Source organism: Ranitomeya imitator, chromosome 3, assembly GCF_032444005.1.
Source record: "Ranitomeya imitator isolate aRanImi1 chromosome 3, aRanImi1.pri, whole genome shotgun sequence".
NCBI classification, from domain to species: domain Eukaryota; kingdom Metazoa; phylum Chordata; class Amphibia; order Anura; family Dendrobatidae; genus Ranitomeya; species Ranitomeya imitator.
This window is the reverse complement of record NC_091284.1, coordinates 3,322,056-3,337,538: the sequence shown is the minus strand read 5'-3', so window position 1 is coordinate 3,337,538 and position 15,483 is coordinate 3,322,056. Positions and strand designations below refer to the sequence as shown.

The following is a 15,483-nucleotide window of genomic DNA, read 5'->3' as shown; positions in this document are numbered from 1 at the left end:
GGAGGGGATCTCTGCGCCCCTCACATTATATACATAGAGGACAGAGGAGATCTCTGCGCCCCTCATGTTATATACATAGAGGAGGGAGGAGATCTCTGCACCCCTCATGTTATATACATAGAGGACGGAGGGGATCTCTGCACCCCTCACATTATATACATAGAGGACGGAGGGGATCTCTGCACCCCTCACATTATATACATAGAGGACGGAGGGGATCTCTGCGCCCCTCATGTTATATACATAGAAGAGGGAGGAGATCTCTGCACCCCTCACATTATATACATAGAAGAGGGAGGGGATCTCTGCGCCCCTCATGTTATATACATAGAAGAGGGAGGAGATCTCTGCACCCCTCACATTATATACATAGAAGAGGGAGGAGATCTCTGCACCCCTCACATTATATACATAGAGGACGGAGGGGATCTCTGCGCCCCTCACATTATATACATAGAAGAGGGAGGGGATCTCTGCACCCCTCACATTATATACATAGAGGACGGAGGGGATCTCTGTACCCCTCACATTATGTACATAGAGGAGGGAGGGGATCTCTGCACCCCTCACATTATATACATAGAAGAGGGAGGAGATCTCTGCGCCCCTCATGTTATATACATAGAAGAGGGAGGAGATCTCTGCGCCCCTCACATTATATACATAGAGGACGGAGGGGATCTCTGTACCCCTCACATTATGTACATAGAGGAGGGAGGGGATCTCTGCACCCCTCACATTATGTACATAGAGGACGGAGGGGATCTCTGCGCCCCTCACATTATATACATAGAGGACGGAGGGGATCTCTGCACCCCTCACATTATATACATAGAAGAGGGAGGAGATCTCTGCGCCCCTCATGTTATATACATAGAGGAGGGAGGAGATCTCTGCACCCCTCATGTTATATACATAGAAGAGGGAGGGGATCTCTGCGCCCCTCACATTATATACATAGAGGACGGAGGGGATCTCTACGCCCCTCACATTATATACATAGAGGACGGAGGGGATCTCTGCGCCCCTCATGTTATATACATAGAGGACAGAGGGGATCTCTGCGCCCCTCATGTTATATACATAGAGGACAGAGGGGATCTCTACACCCCTCACATTATATACATAGAGGAGGGAGGAGATCTCTGCGCCCCTCATGTTATATACATAGAGGAGGGAGGGGATCTCTGCGCCCCTCACATTATATACATAGAGGAGGGAGGGGATCTCTGCGCCCCTCACATTATGTACATAGAAGAGGGAGGAGATCTCTGCACCCCTCACATTATATACATAGAGGAGGGAGTGGATCTCTGCACCCCTCACATTATGTACATAGAGGAGGGAGGAGATCTCTGCGCCCCTCATGTTATATACATAGAAGAGGGAGGGGATCTCTGCGCCCCTCACATTATGTACATAGAGGACGGAGGGGATCTCTGCACCCCTCACATTATATACATAGAAGAGGGAGGAGATCTCTGCGCCCCTCACATTATGTACATAGAAGAGGGAGGGGATCTCTGCACCCCTCACATTATATACATAGAAGACGGAGGGGATCTCTGCACCCCTCACATTATATACATAGAGGAGGGAGGGGATCTCTGCGCCCCTCATGTTATATACATAGAAGAGGGAGGGGATCTCTGCGAGTGGGGAGGGGATCTCTGCGCCCCTCACATTACATACATAGAGGACGGAGGGGATCTCTGCGCCACTCACATTATATACATAGAGGACGGAGAGGATCTCTGCGCCCCTCACATTATATACATAGAGGACGGAGGAGATCTCTGCGCCCCTCATGTTATATACATAGAGGACGGAGGGGATCTCTGCGCCCCTCACATTATATACGTAGAGGACGGAGGGGATCTCTGCACCCCTCACATTATATACATAGAGGACGGAGGGGATCTCTGCGCCCCTCACATTATGTACAGAGGTGGGAGGGGATCTCTGCACCCCTCACATTATATACACAGAGGACGGAGGGGATCTCTGTACCCCTCACATTATATACATAGAGGACGGAGAGGATCTCTGCGCCCCTCACATTATGTACATAGAGGAGGGAGGGGATCTCTGCACCCCTCACATTATGTACATAGAGGACGGAGGGGATCTCTGCGCCCCTCATGTTATATACATAGAGGACGGAGGGGATCTCTACACCCCTCACATTATATACATAGAGGACGGAGGGGATCTCTGCGCCCCTCACATTATGTACATAGAGGACAGAGGAGATCTCTGCGCCCCTCATGTTATATACATAGAGGAGGGAGGAGATCTCTGCACCCCTCATGTTATATACATAGAAGAGGGAGGGGATCTCTGCACCCCTCACATTATATACATAGAGGACGGAGGGGATCTCTGCGCCCCTCACATTATATACATAGAAGAGGGAGGGGATCTCTGCACCCCTCACATTATATACATAGAGGACGGAGGGGATCTCTGCGCCCCTCACATTATATACATAGAGGACGGAGGGGATCTCTACACCCCTCACATTATATACATAGAGGAGGGAGGAGATCTCTGCGCCCCTCACATTATACACATAGAAGAGGGAGGGGATCTCTGCACCCCTCACATTATATACATAGAGGACGGAGGGGATCTCTGCGCCCCTCACATTATATACATAGAGGACGGAGGGGATCTCTACACCCCTCACATTATATACATAGAGGAGGGAGGAGATCTCTGTGCCCCTCATGTTATATACATAGAGGACGGAGGGGATCTCTGCGCCCCTCACATTATATACATAGAAGAGGGAGGGGATCTCTGCGCCCCTCACATTATATACATAGAGGACGGAGGGGATCTCTGCGCCCCTCACATTATATACATAGAAGAGGGAGGGGATCTCTGCGCCCCTCACATTATATACATAGAGGACGGAGGGGATCTCTACACCCCTCACATTATATACATAGAGGAGGGAGGAGATCTCTGCGCCCCTCATGTTATATACATAGAGGACGGAGGGGATCTCTGCGCCCCTCATGTTATATACATAGAGGACAGAGGGGATCTCTGCGCCCCTCATGTTATATACATAGAGGAGGGAGTGGATCTCTGCACCCCTCACATTATGTACATAGAGGAGGGAGGAGATCTCTGCGCCCCTCATGTTATATACATAGAAGAGGGAGGGGATCTCTGCGCCCCTCACATTATATACATAGAGGACGGAGGGGATCTCTGCGCCCCTCACATTATATACATAGAAGAGGGAGGAGATCTCTGCGCCCCTCACATTATGTACATAGAAGAGGGAGGGGATCTCTGCACCCCTCACATTATATACATAGAAGACGGAGGGGATCTCTGCACCCCTCACATTATATATATAGAGGACGGAGGGGATCTCTGCACCCCTCACATTATATACATAGAGGAGGGAGGGGATCTCTGCGCCCCTCATGTTATATACATAGAAGAGGGAGGGGATCTCTGCGAGTGGGGAGGGGATCTCTGCGCCCCTCACATTACATACATAGAGGACGGAGGGGATCTCTGCGCCACTCACATTATATACATAGAGGACGGAGAGGATCTCTGCGCCCCTCACATTATATACATAGAGGACGGAGGAGATCTCTGCGCCCCTCATGTTATATACATAGAGGAGGGAGTGGATCTCTGCACCCCTCACATTATGTACATAGAGGAGGGAGGAGATCTCTGCGCCCCTCATGTTATATACATAGAAGAGGGAGGGGATCTCTGCGCCCCTCACATTATGTACATAGAGGACGGAGGGGATCTCTGCACCCCTCACATTATATACATAGAAGAGGGAGGAGATCTCTGCGCCCCTCACATTATGTACATAGAAGAGGGAGGGGATCTCTGCACCCCTCACATTATATACATAGAAGACGGAGGGGATCTCTGCACCCCTCACATTATATACATAGAGGAGGGAGGGGATCTCTGCGCCCCTCATGTTATATACATAGAAGAGGGAGGGGATCTCTGCGAGTGGGGAGGGGATCTCTGCGCCCCTCACATTACATACATAGAGGACGGAGGGGATCTCTGCGCCACTCACATTATATACATAGAGGACGGAGAGGATCTCTGCGCCCCTCACATTATATACATAGAGGACGGAGGAGATCTCTGCGCCCCTCATGTTATATACATAGAGGACGGAGGGGATCTCTGCGCCCCTCACATTATATACGTAGAGGACGGAGGGGATCTCTGCACCCCTCACATTATATACATAGAGGACGGAGGGGATCTCTGCGCCCCTCACATTATGTACAGAGGTGGGAGGGGATCTCTGCACCCCTCACATTATATACACAGAGGACGGAGGGGATCTCTGTACCCCTCACATTATATACATAGAGGACGGAGAGGATCTCTGCGCCCCTCACATTATGTACATAGAGGAGGGAGGGGATCTCTGCACCCCTCACATTATGTACATAGAGGACGGAGGGGATCTCTGCGCCCCTCATGTTATATACATAGAGGACGGAGGGGATCTCTACACCCCTCACATTATATACATAGAGGACGGAGGGGATCTCTGCGCCCCTCACATTATGTACATAGAGGACAGAGGAGATCTCTGCGCCCCTCATGTTATATACATAGAGGAGGGAGGAGATCTCTGCACCCCTCATGTTATATACATAGAAGAGGGAGGGGATCTCTGCACCCCTCACATTATATACATAGAGGACGGAGGGGATCTCTGCGCCCCTCACATTATATACATAGAAGAGGGAGGGGATCTCTGCACCCCTCACATTATATACATAGAGGACGGAGGGGATCTCTGCGCCCCTCACATTATATACATAGAGGACGGAGGGGATCTCTACACCCCTCACATTATATACATAGAGGAGGGAGGAGATCTCTGCGCCCCTCACATTATACACATAGAAGAGGGAGGGGATCTCTGCACCCCTCACATTATATACATAGAGGACGGAGGGGATCTCTGCGCCCCTCACATTATATACATAGAGGACGGAGGGGATCTCTACACCCCTCACATTATATACATAGAGGAGGGAGGAGATCTCTGTGCCCCTCATGTTATATACATAGAGGACGGAGGGGATCTCTGCGCCCCTCACATTATATACATAGAAGAGGGAGGGGATCTCTGCGCCCCTCACATTATATACATAGAGGACGGAGGGGATCTCTGCGCCCCTCACATTATATACATAGAAGAGGGAGGGGATCTCTGCGCCCCTCACATTATATACATAGAGGACGGAGGGGATCTCTACACCCCTCACATTATATACATAGAGGAGGGAGGAGATCTCTGCGCCCCTCATGTTATATACATAGAGGACGGAGGGGATCTCTGCGCCCCTCATGTTATATACATAGAGGACAGAGGGGATCTCTGCGCCCCTCATGTTATATACATAGAGGAGGGAGTGGATCTCTGCACCCCTCACATTATGTACATAGAGGAGGGAGGAGATCTCTGCGCCCCTCATGTTATATACATAGAAGAGGGAGGGGATCTCTGCGCCCCTCACATTATATACATAGAGGACGGAGGGGATCTCTGCGCCCCTCACATTATATACATAGAAGAGGGAGGAGATCTCTGCGCCCCTCACATTATGTACATAGAAGAGGGAGGGGATCTCTGCACCCCTCACATTATATACATAGAAGACGGAGGGGATCTCTGCACCCCTCACATTATATATATAGAGGACGGAGGGGATCTCTGCACCCCTCACATTATATACATAGAGGAGGGAGGGGATCTCTGCGCCCCTCATGTTATATACATAGAAGAGGGAGGGGATCTCTGCGAGTGGGGAGGGGATCTCTGCGCCCCTCACATTACATACATAGAGGACGGAGGGGATCTCTGCGCCACTCACATTATATACATAGAGGACGGAGAGGATCTCTGCGCCCCTCACATTATATACATAGAGGACGGAGGAGATCTCTGCGCCCCTCATGTTATATACATAGAGGACGGAGGGGATCTCTGCGCCCCTCACATTATATACGTAGAGGACGGAGGGGATCTCTGCGCCCCTCACATTATGTACATAGAAGAGGGAGGGGATCTCTGCACCCCTCACATTATATACATAGAGGACGGAGGGGATCTCTGCGCCCCTCACATTATGTACATAGAAGAGGGAGGAGATCTCTGCACCCCTCACATTATATAAATAGAGGACGGAGGGGATCTCTGCGCCCCTCATGTTATATACAGAGGAGGGAGGGAATCTCTGCGCCACTCACATTATATACATAGAGGACGGAGGGGATCTCTGCGCCCCTCATGTTATGTACATAGAGGACGGAGGGGATCTCTGCGCCCCTCACATTATATACATAGAGGACGGAGAGGATCTCTGCGCCCCTCAAATTATATACATAGAGGACGGAGGAGATCTCTGCGCCCCTCATGTTATATACATAGAGGAGGGAGGGGATCTCTGCACCCCTCATGTTATATACATAGAGGACAGAGGGGATCTCTGCGCCCCTCATGTTATATACATAGAGGAGGGAGTGGATCTCTGCACCCCTCACATTATGTACATAGAGGAGGGAGGAGATCTCTGCGCCCCTCATGTTATATACATAGAAGAGGGAGGGGATCTCTGCGCCCCTCACATTATATACATAGAGGACGGAGGGGATCTCTGCGCCCCTCACATTATATATATAGAGGACGGAGGGGATCTCTGCACCCCTCACATTATATACATAGAGGACGGAGGGGATCTCTGCACCCCTCACATTATATATATAGAGGACGGAGGGGATCTCTGCGCCCCTCATGTTATATACAGAGGAGGGAGGGAATCTCTGCGCCACTCACATTATATACATAGAGGACGGAGGGGATCTCTGCGCCCCTCACATTATATACATAGAGGACGGAGGGGATCTCTGCACCCCTCACATTATATACATAGAGGACGGAGGGGATCTCTGCACCCCTCACATTATATATATAGAGGACGGAGGGGATCTCTGCGCCCCTCATGTTATATACAGAGGAGGGAGGGAATCTCTGCGCCACTCACATTATATACATAGAGGACGGAGGGGATCTCTGCGCCCCTCACATTATATACATAGAGGACGGAGAGGATCTCTGCGCCCCTCAAATTATATACATAGAGGACGGAGGAGATCTCTGCGCCCCTCATGTTATATACATAGAGGAGGGAGGGGATCTCTGCACCCCTCACATTATGTACATAGAGGACGGAGCGGATTTCTGCGCCCCTCATGTTATATACATAGAGGACGGAGGGGATCTCTACACCCCTCACATTATATACATAGAGGACGGAGGGGATCTCTGCGCCCCTCACATTATATACATAGAGGACGGAGGGGATCTCTGCGCCCCTCACATTATATACATAGAAGAGGGAGGGGATCTCTGCGCCCCTCACATTATATACATAGAGGACGGAGGGGATCTCTACACCCCTCACATTATATACATAGAGGAGGGAGGAGATCTCTGCGCCCCTCATGTTATATACATAGAGGACGGAGGGGATCTCTGCGCCCCTCATGTTATATACATAGAGGACGGAGGGGATCTCTGCGCCCCTCATGTTATATACACAGAGGAGGGAGTGGATCTCTGCACCCCTCACATTATGTACATAGAGGAGGGAGGGGATCTCTGCACCCCTCACATTATATACATAGAAGAGGGAGGAGATCTCTGCGCCCCTCACATTATGTACATAGAAGAGGGAGGGGATCTCTGCACCCCTCACATTATATACATAGAAGACGGAGGGGATCTCTGCACCCCTCACATTATATATATAGAGGACGGAGGGGATCTCTGCACCCCTCACATTATATACATAGAGGAGGGAGGGGATCTCTGCGCCCCTCATGTTATATACATAGAGGAGGGAGGGGATCTCTGCACCCCTCACATTATGTACATAGAGGACGGAGCGGATCTCTGCACCCCTCATGTTATATACATAGAGGACGGAGGGGATCTCTACACCCCTCACATTATATACATAGAGGACGGAGGGGATCTCTGTGCCCCTCACATTATATACATAGAGGACGGAGGAGATCTCTGCGCCCCTCATGTTATATACATAGAGGAGGGAGGGGATCTCTGCGCCCCTCACATTATATACATAGAGGACGGAGGAGATCTCTGCACCCCTCACATTATGTACATAGAAGAGGGAGGGAATCTCTGCACCCCTCACATTATATACATAGAGGACGGAGGGGATCTCTACGCCCCTCACATTATATACGTAGAGGACGGAGTGGATCTCTGCGCCCCTCACATTATATACATAGAGGACGGAGGGGATCTCTGCGCCCCTCATGTTATATACATAGAAGAGGGAGGGGATCTCTGCGCCCCTCACATTATATACACAGAGGAGGGAGGGGATCTCTGCGCCCCTCACATTATATACACAGAGGAGGGAGTGGATCTCTGCGCCCCTCACATTATGTACATAGAAGAGGGAGGGGATCTCTGCACCCCTCACATTATATACATAGAGGACGGAGGGGATCTCTGCGCCCCTCACATTATGTACATAGAGGACGGAGGGGATCTCTGCGCCCCTCACATTATGTACATAGAGGATGGAGGGGATCTCTGCACCCCTCACATTATGTACATAGAAGAGGGAGGGGATCTCTGCGCCCCTCATGTTATATACATAGAGGACGGAGGGGATCTCTGCGCCCCTCACATTATATACGTAGAGGACGGAGGAGATCTCTGCGCCCCTCATGTTATATACATAGAGGACGGAGGAGATCTCTGCACCCCTCACATTATATACATAAAGGACGGAGGGGATCTCTGCGCCCCTCACATTATATACATAGAGGACGGAGGGGATCTCTGCGCCCCTCATGTTATATACATAGAGGAGGGAGGGGATCTCTGCACCCCTCACATTATGTACATAGAAGAGGGAGGGGATCTCTGCGCCCCTCATGTTATATACATAGAGGACGGAGGGGATCTCTGCGCCCCTCACATTATATACGTAGAGGACGGAAGAGATCTCTGCGCCCCTCATGTTATATACATAAAGGACGGAGGGGATCTCTGCGCCCCTCATGTTATGTACATAGAGGACGGAGGGGATCTCTGCGCCCCTCATGTTATATACATAGAGGACGGAGGGGATCTCTACACCCCTCACATTATATACATAGAAGAGGGAGGGGATCTCTGCGCCCCTCACATTATGTAAATAGAGGACGGAGGGGATCTCTGCGCCCCTCACATTATGTACATAGAGGACGGAGGGGATCTCTGCGCCCCTCATGTTATATACACAGAGGAGGGAGGGGATCTCTGCGCCCCTCACATTATGTACAGAGGTGGGAGGGGATCTCTGCGCCCCTCACATTATATACACAGAGGAGGGAGGGGATCTCTGCGCCCCTCACATTATATACATAGAGGACGGAGGGGATCTCTGCGCCCCTCACATTATGTACATAGAAGAGGGAGGAGATCTCTGCACCCCTCACATTATATACATAGAGGACGGAGGGGATCTCTGCGCCCCTCACATTATGTACAGAGGTGGGAGGGGATCTCTGCGCCCCTCACATTATATACACAGAGGAGGGAGGGGATCTCTGCGCCCCTCACATTATATACATAGAGGACGGAGGGGATCTCTGCGCCCCTCACATTATATACACAGAGGAGGGAGGGGATCTCTGCACCCCTCACATTATATACATAGAGGACGGAGGGGATCTCTGCGCCCCTCACATTATGTACATAGAAGAGGGAGGGGATCTCTGCACCCCTCACATTATATACATAGAGGAGGGAGGGGATCTCTGCACCCCTCACATTATATACATAGAGGAGGGAGGAGATCTCTGCGCCCCTCATGTTATATACATAGAGGAGGGAGTGGATCTCTGCGCCCCTCATGTTATATACATAGAAGAGGGAGGGGATCTCTGCGCCCCTCACATTATATACATAGAAGAGGGAGGGGATCTCTGCGCCCCTCACATTATATACATAGAGGACGGAGGGGATCTCTGCGCCCCTCACATTATGTACATAGAAGAGGGAGGGGATCTCTGCACCCCTCACATTATATACATAGAGGAGGGAGGAGATCTCTGCACCCCTCACATTATATACATAGAGGACGGAGGGGATCTCTGCGCCCCTCACATTATATACATAGAGGACGGAGGGGATCTCTGCACCCCTCACATTATATACATAGAGAAGGGAGGAGATCTCTGCACCCCTCACATTATATACATAGAGGACGGAGGGGATCTCTGCGCCCCTCATGTTATATACGTAGAGGACGGAGGGGATCTCTGCACCCCTCACATTATATACATAGAGGACGGAGGGGATCTCTGCGCCCCTCACATTATATACATAGAGGACGGAGGGGATCTCTGCGCCCCTCACATTATATACATAGAAGAGGGAGGGGATCTCTGCGCCCCTCACATTATATACATAGAGGACGGAGGGGATCTCTGCGCCCCTCACATTATGTACATAGAAGAGGGAGGGGATCTCTGCATCCCTCACATTATATACATAGAGGAGGGAGGAGATCTCTGCGCCCCTCATGTTATATACATAGAAGAGGGAGGGGATCTCTGCGCCCCTCACATTATGTACATAGAGGACGGAGGGGATCTCTGCGCCCCTCACATTATATACATAGAAGAGGGAGGAGATCTCTGCGCCCCTCACATTATGTACATAGAGGAGGGAGGGGATCTCTGCGCCCCTCATGTTATATACATAGAGGACGGAGGGGATCTCTGCGCCCCTCACATTATGTACATAGAGGACGGAGGGGATCTCTGCGCCCCTCACATTATATACATAGAAGAGGGAGGGGATCTCTGCGCCCCTCATGTTATATACATAGAGGAGGGAGGGGATCTCTGCGCCCCTCATGTTATATACATAGAGGACGGAGGGGATCTCTGCGCCCCTCACATTATGTACATAGAGGACGGAGGAGATCTCTGCGCCCCTCACATTATATACATAGAAGAGGGAGGGGATCTCTGCGCCCCTCATGTTATATACATAGAGGAGGGAGGGGATCTCTGCGCCCCTCATGTTATATACATAGAGGACGGAGGGGATCTCTGCGCCCCTCATGTTATATACATAGAGGAGGGAGGAGATCTCTGCACCCCTCACATTATATACATAGAGGACGGAGGGGATCTCTACACCCCTCACATTATATACATAGAGGACGGAGGGGATCTCTACACCCCTCACATTATATACATAGAGGACGGAGGGGATCTCTGCACCCCTCACATTATATACATAGAGGACGGAGGGGATCTCTGCACCCCTCACATTATATACATAGAGGACGGAGGGGATCTCTGCGCCCCTCACATTATGTACACAGAAGAGGGAGGAGATCTCTGCGCCCGTCAAATTATATACATAGAGGACGGAGGAGATCTCTGCACCCCTCACATTATGTACATAGAGGACGGAGGGGATCTCTGCACCCTTCACATTATATACATAGAGGACGGAGGGGATCTCTGCGCCCCTCACATTATATACATAGAGGACGGAGGGGATCTCTGCGCCCCTCATGTTATATACATAGAGGACGGAGGGGATCTCTGCACCCCTCACATTACATACATAGAGGACGGAGGGGATCTCTGCGCCCCTCACATTATGTACATAGAAGAGGGAGGGGATCTCTGCACCCCTCACATTACATACATAGAGGACGGAGGGGATCTCTGCGCCCCTCATGTTATATACAGAGGAGGGAGGGAATCTCTGCGCCACTCACATTATATACATAGAGGACGGAGGGGATCTCTGCGCCCCTCATGTTATGTACATAGAGGACGGAGGGGATCTCTGCGCCCCTCACATTATATACATAGAAGAGGGAGGGGATCTCTGCACCCCTCACATTATGTACATAGAGGACGGAGGGGATCTCTGCGCCCCTCACATTATATACATAGAGGACGGAGGGGATCTCTGCGCCCCTCACATTATGTACATAGAAGAGGGAGGGGATCTCTGCGCCCCTCATGTTATATACATAGAGGACGGAGGGGATCTCTACACCCCTCACATTATATACATAGAGGACGGAGGAGATCTCTGCACCCCTCACATTATATACATAGAGGACGGAGGAGATCTCTGCACCCCTCACATTATATACATAAAGGACGGAGGGGATCTCTGCACCCCTCACATTATATACATAAAGGACGGAGGGGATCTCTGCACCCCTCACATTATGTACATAGAGGACGGAGGGGATCTCTGCACCCCTCACATTATATACATAGAGGACGGAGGGGATCTCTGCGCCCCTCACATTATGTACATAGAAGAGGGAGGGGATCTCTGCGCCCCTCATGTTATATACATAGAGGACGGAGGGGATCTCTGCACCCCTCACATTATGTACATAGAGGACGGAGGAGATCTCTGCGCCCCTCATGTTATATACATAGAGGACGGAGGAGATCTCTGCGCCCCTCATGTTATATACATAGAGGAGGGAGGGGATCTCTGTCCCCTTCATGTTATATACATAGAAGAGGGAGGGGATCTCTGCACCCCTCACATTATATACATAGAGGACGGAGGAGATCTCTGCACCCCTCACATTATATACATAGAGGAGGGAGGGGATCTCTGCGCCCCTCATGTTATATACATAGAGGAGGGAGGAGATCTCTGCACCCTTCACATTATATACATAGAGGAGGGAGGAGATCTCTGCACCCCTCACATTATATACATAGAGGACGGAGGGGATCTCTGCACCCCTCACATTATATACATAAAGGACGGAGGGGATCTCTGCGCCCCTCATGTTATGTACATAGAGGACGGAGGAGATCTCTGCGCCCCTCATGTTATATACATAGAGGACGGAGGGGATCTCTGCACCCCTCACATTATATACGTAGAGGACGGAGGAGATCTCTGCGCCCCTCACATTATATACATAGAGGACGGAGGGGATCTCTGCACCCCTCACATTATATACGTAGAGGACGGAGGAGATCTCTGCACCCCTCACATTATGCACTGTACATAGAGGAGGGAGGAGATCTCTGTGCCCCTCATGTTATATACAGTTAGGTCCATATATATTTGGACAGAGACAACATTTTTCTAATTTTGGTTATAGACATTACCACAATGAATTTTAACCAAAACAATTCAGATGGAGTTGAAGTTCAGACTTTCAGCTTTCATTTGAGGGGATCCACATTAAAATTGGATGAAGGGTTTAGGAGTTTCAGCTCCTTAACATGTGCTACCCTGATTTTAAAGGGACCAAAAGTAATTGGACAGATTCAATAATTTTAAATAAAATGTTCATTTTTAGTGCTTGGTTGAAAACCCTTTGTTGGCAATGACTATCTGAAGTCTTGAACTCATGGACATCACCAGACGCTGTGTTTCCTCCTTTTTGATGCTCTGCCTTCACTGCGGTGGTTTTCAGTTGCTGTTTGTTTTGGGCCTTTCTGTCTGAAGTTTAGTCTTTAACAAGTGAAATGCTGCTCAATTGGGTTGAGATCAGGTAACTGACTTGGCCATTCCGTAATATTCCACTTCTTTGCTGTAATAAACTCCTGGGTTGCTTTGGCTTTATGTCTTGGGTCATTGTCCATCTGTAGTATGAAACGACGACCAATCAGTTTGGCTGCATTGGCTGGATCCGAGCACACAGTATGGCGGCTCTGAATACCTCAGAATTCATTTGGCTGCTTCTGTCCTGTGTCACATCATCAATAAACACTAGTGACCCAGTGCCACTGGCAGCCATGCACGCCCGCGCCATCACACTGCCTCCGCCGGGATTATGCATGCCCGCGCCATCACACTGCCTCCGCCGGGTTTATGCATGCCCGCGTCATCACACTGCCTCCGCCAGGTTTATGCATGCCCGCGCCATCACACTGCCTCCGTCGTGTTTATGCATGCCCGCGCCATCACACTGCCTCCGCCAGGTTTATGCATGCCCGCGCCATCACACTGCCTCCGCCGGGTTTATGCATGCCCGCGCCATCACACTGCCTCCGCCAGGTTTATGCATGCCCGCGCCATCACACTGCCTCCGCCGGGTTTATGCATGCCCGCGCCATCACACTGCCTCCGCCGGGTTTATGCATGCCCGCGCCATCACCCTGCCTCCGCCGGGTTTATGCATGCCCGCGCCATCACCCTGCCTCCACCGGGTTTATGCATGCCCGCGCCATCACACTGCCTCCGCCGGGTTTATGCATGCCCGCGCTATCACACTGCCTCCGCCGGGTTTATGCATGCCCGCGCCATCACACTGCCTCCGCTGGGTTTATGCATGCCCGCGCCATCACACTGCCTCCGCCGGGTTTATGCATGCCCGCGCCATCACACTGCCTCCGCCGTGTCTTACAGATGATGTGGTATGCTTTGGATCATGAGCTGGACCACACCTTCACCATACTTTTCTCTTTCCATCATTCTGGTAGAGGTTGATCTTGGTTCCATCTGTCCATAGAATGTTCTTCCAGAACTGTGCGGCTTTTTTAGATGTTTTTAGCCTTTTTATTCTTGATGCTTATGAGTGGCTGCACCGTGCAGTGAACCCTCTGTATTTACTTTCATGCAGTCTTCTCTTTATGGTAGATTTGGATATTGATCCGCCGACCTCCTGGAGAGTGTTGGTCACTTGGTCGGCTGTTGTGAAGGGGTTTCTCTTCACCATGGAGATTATTCTGCGATCATCCACCACTGTTGTCTTCCGTGGGCGCCCAGGTCTTTTTGCATTGATGAGTTCACCAGTGCTTTCTTTCTTCCTCAGGATGGACCAAACTGTAGATTTTGCCACTCCTAATATTGTAGCAATTTCTCGGATGGGTTTTTTCTGTTTTCGCAGCTTAAGGATGGCTTGTTTCACCTGCATGGAGAGCTCCTTTACCGCATGTTTACTTCACAGCAAAACCTTCCAAATGCAGCACCACACCTCAAATCAACTCCAGGCCTTTTATCTGCTTTATTGAGAATGAAATAACGAAGGGATTGCCCACACCTGTCCATGAAATAGCCTTGGAGTCAATTGTCCAATTACTTTTGGTCCCTTTAAAAACAGGATGGCACGTGTTAAGGAGCTGAAACTCCTAAACCCTTTATCCAATTTTAATGTGGACATCCTCAAATGAAAGCTGAAAGTCTGAACTTCAACTGCATCTGAATTGTTTTGTTTAAAATTCATTGTGGTAATGTCTATAACCAAAATTAGAAAAATGTTGTCTCTGTCCAAATATATATGGACCTAACTGTACATAGAGGAGGGCGGAGATCTCTGCACCCCTCACATTATATACACAGAGGAGGGAGGAGATCTCTGCACCCCTCATGTTATATACATAGAGGAGGGAGGGGATCTCTGTCCCCTTCATGTT

General features: G+C 50.2%; 1 protein-coding gene across 1 annotated transcript in view; it reads right to left on the bottom strand.

The window, feature by feature from the left end:
• The window catches only part of GATD3 (glutamine amidotransferase class 1 domain containing 3), a 149,240-nt gene that overhangs the window by 23,586 nt on the left and 110,171 nt on the right, over positions 1 to 15,483 (bottom strand). The gene's annotated exons all lie outside the window — the stretch shown is intronic.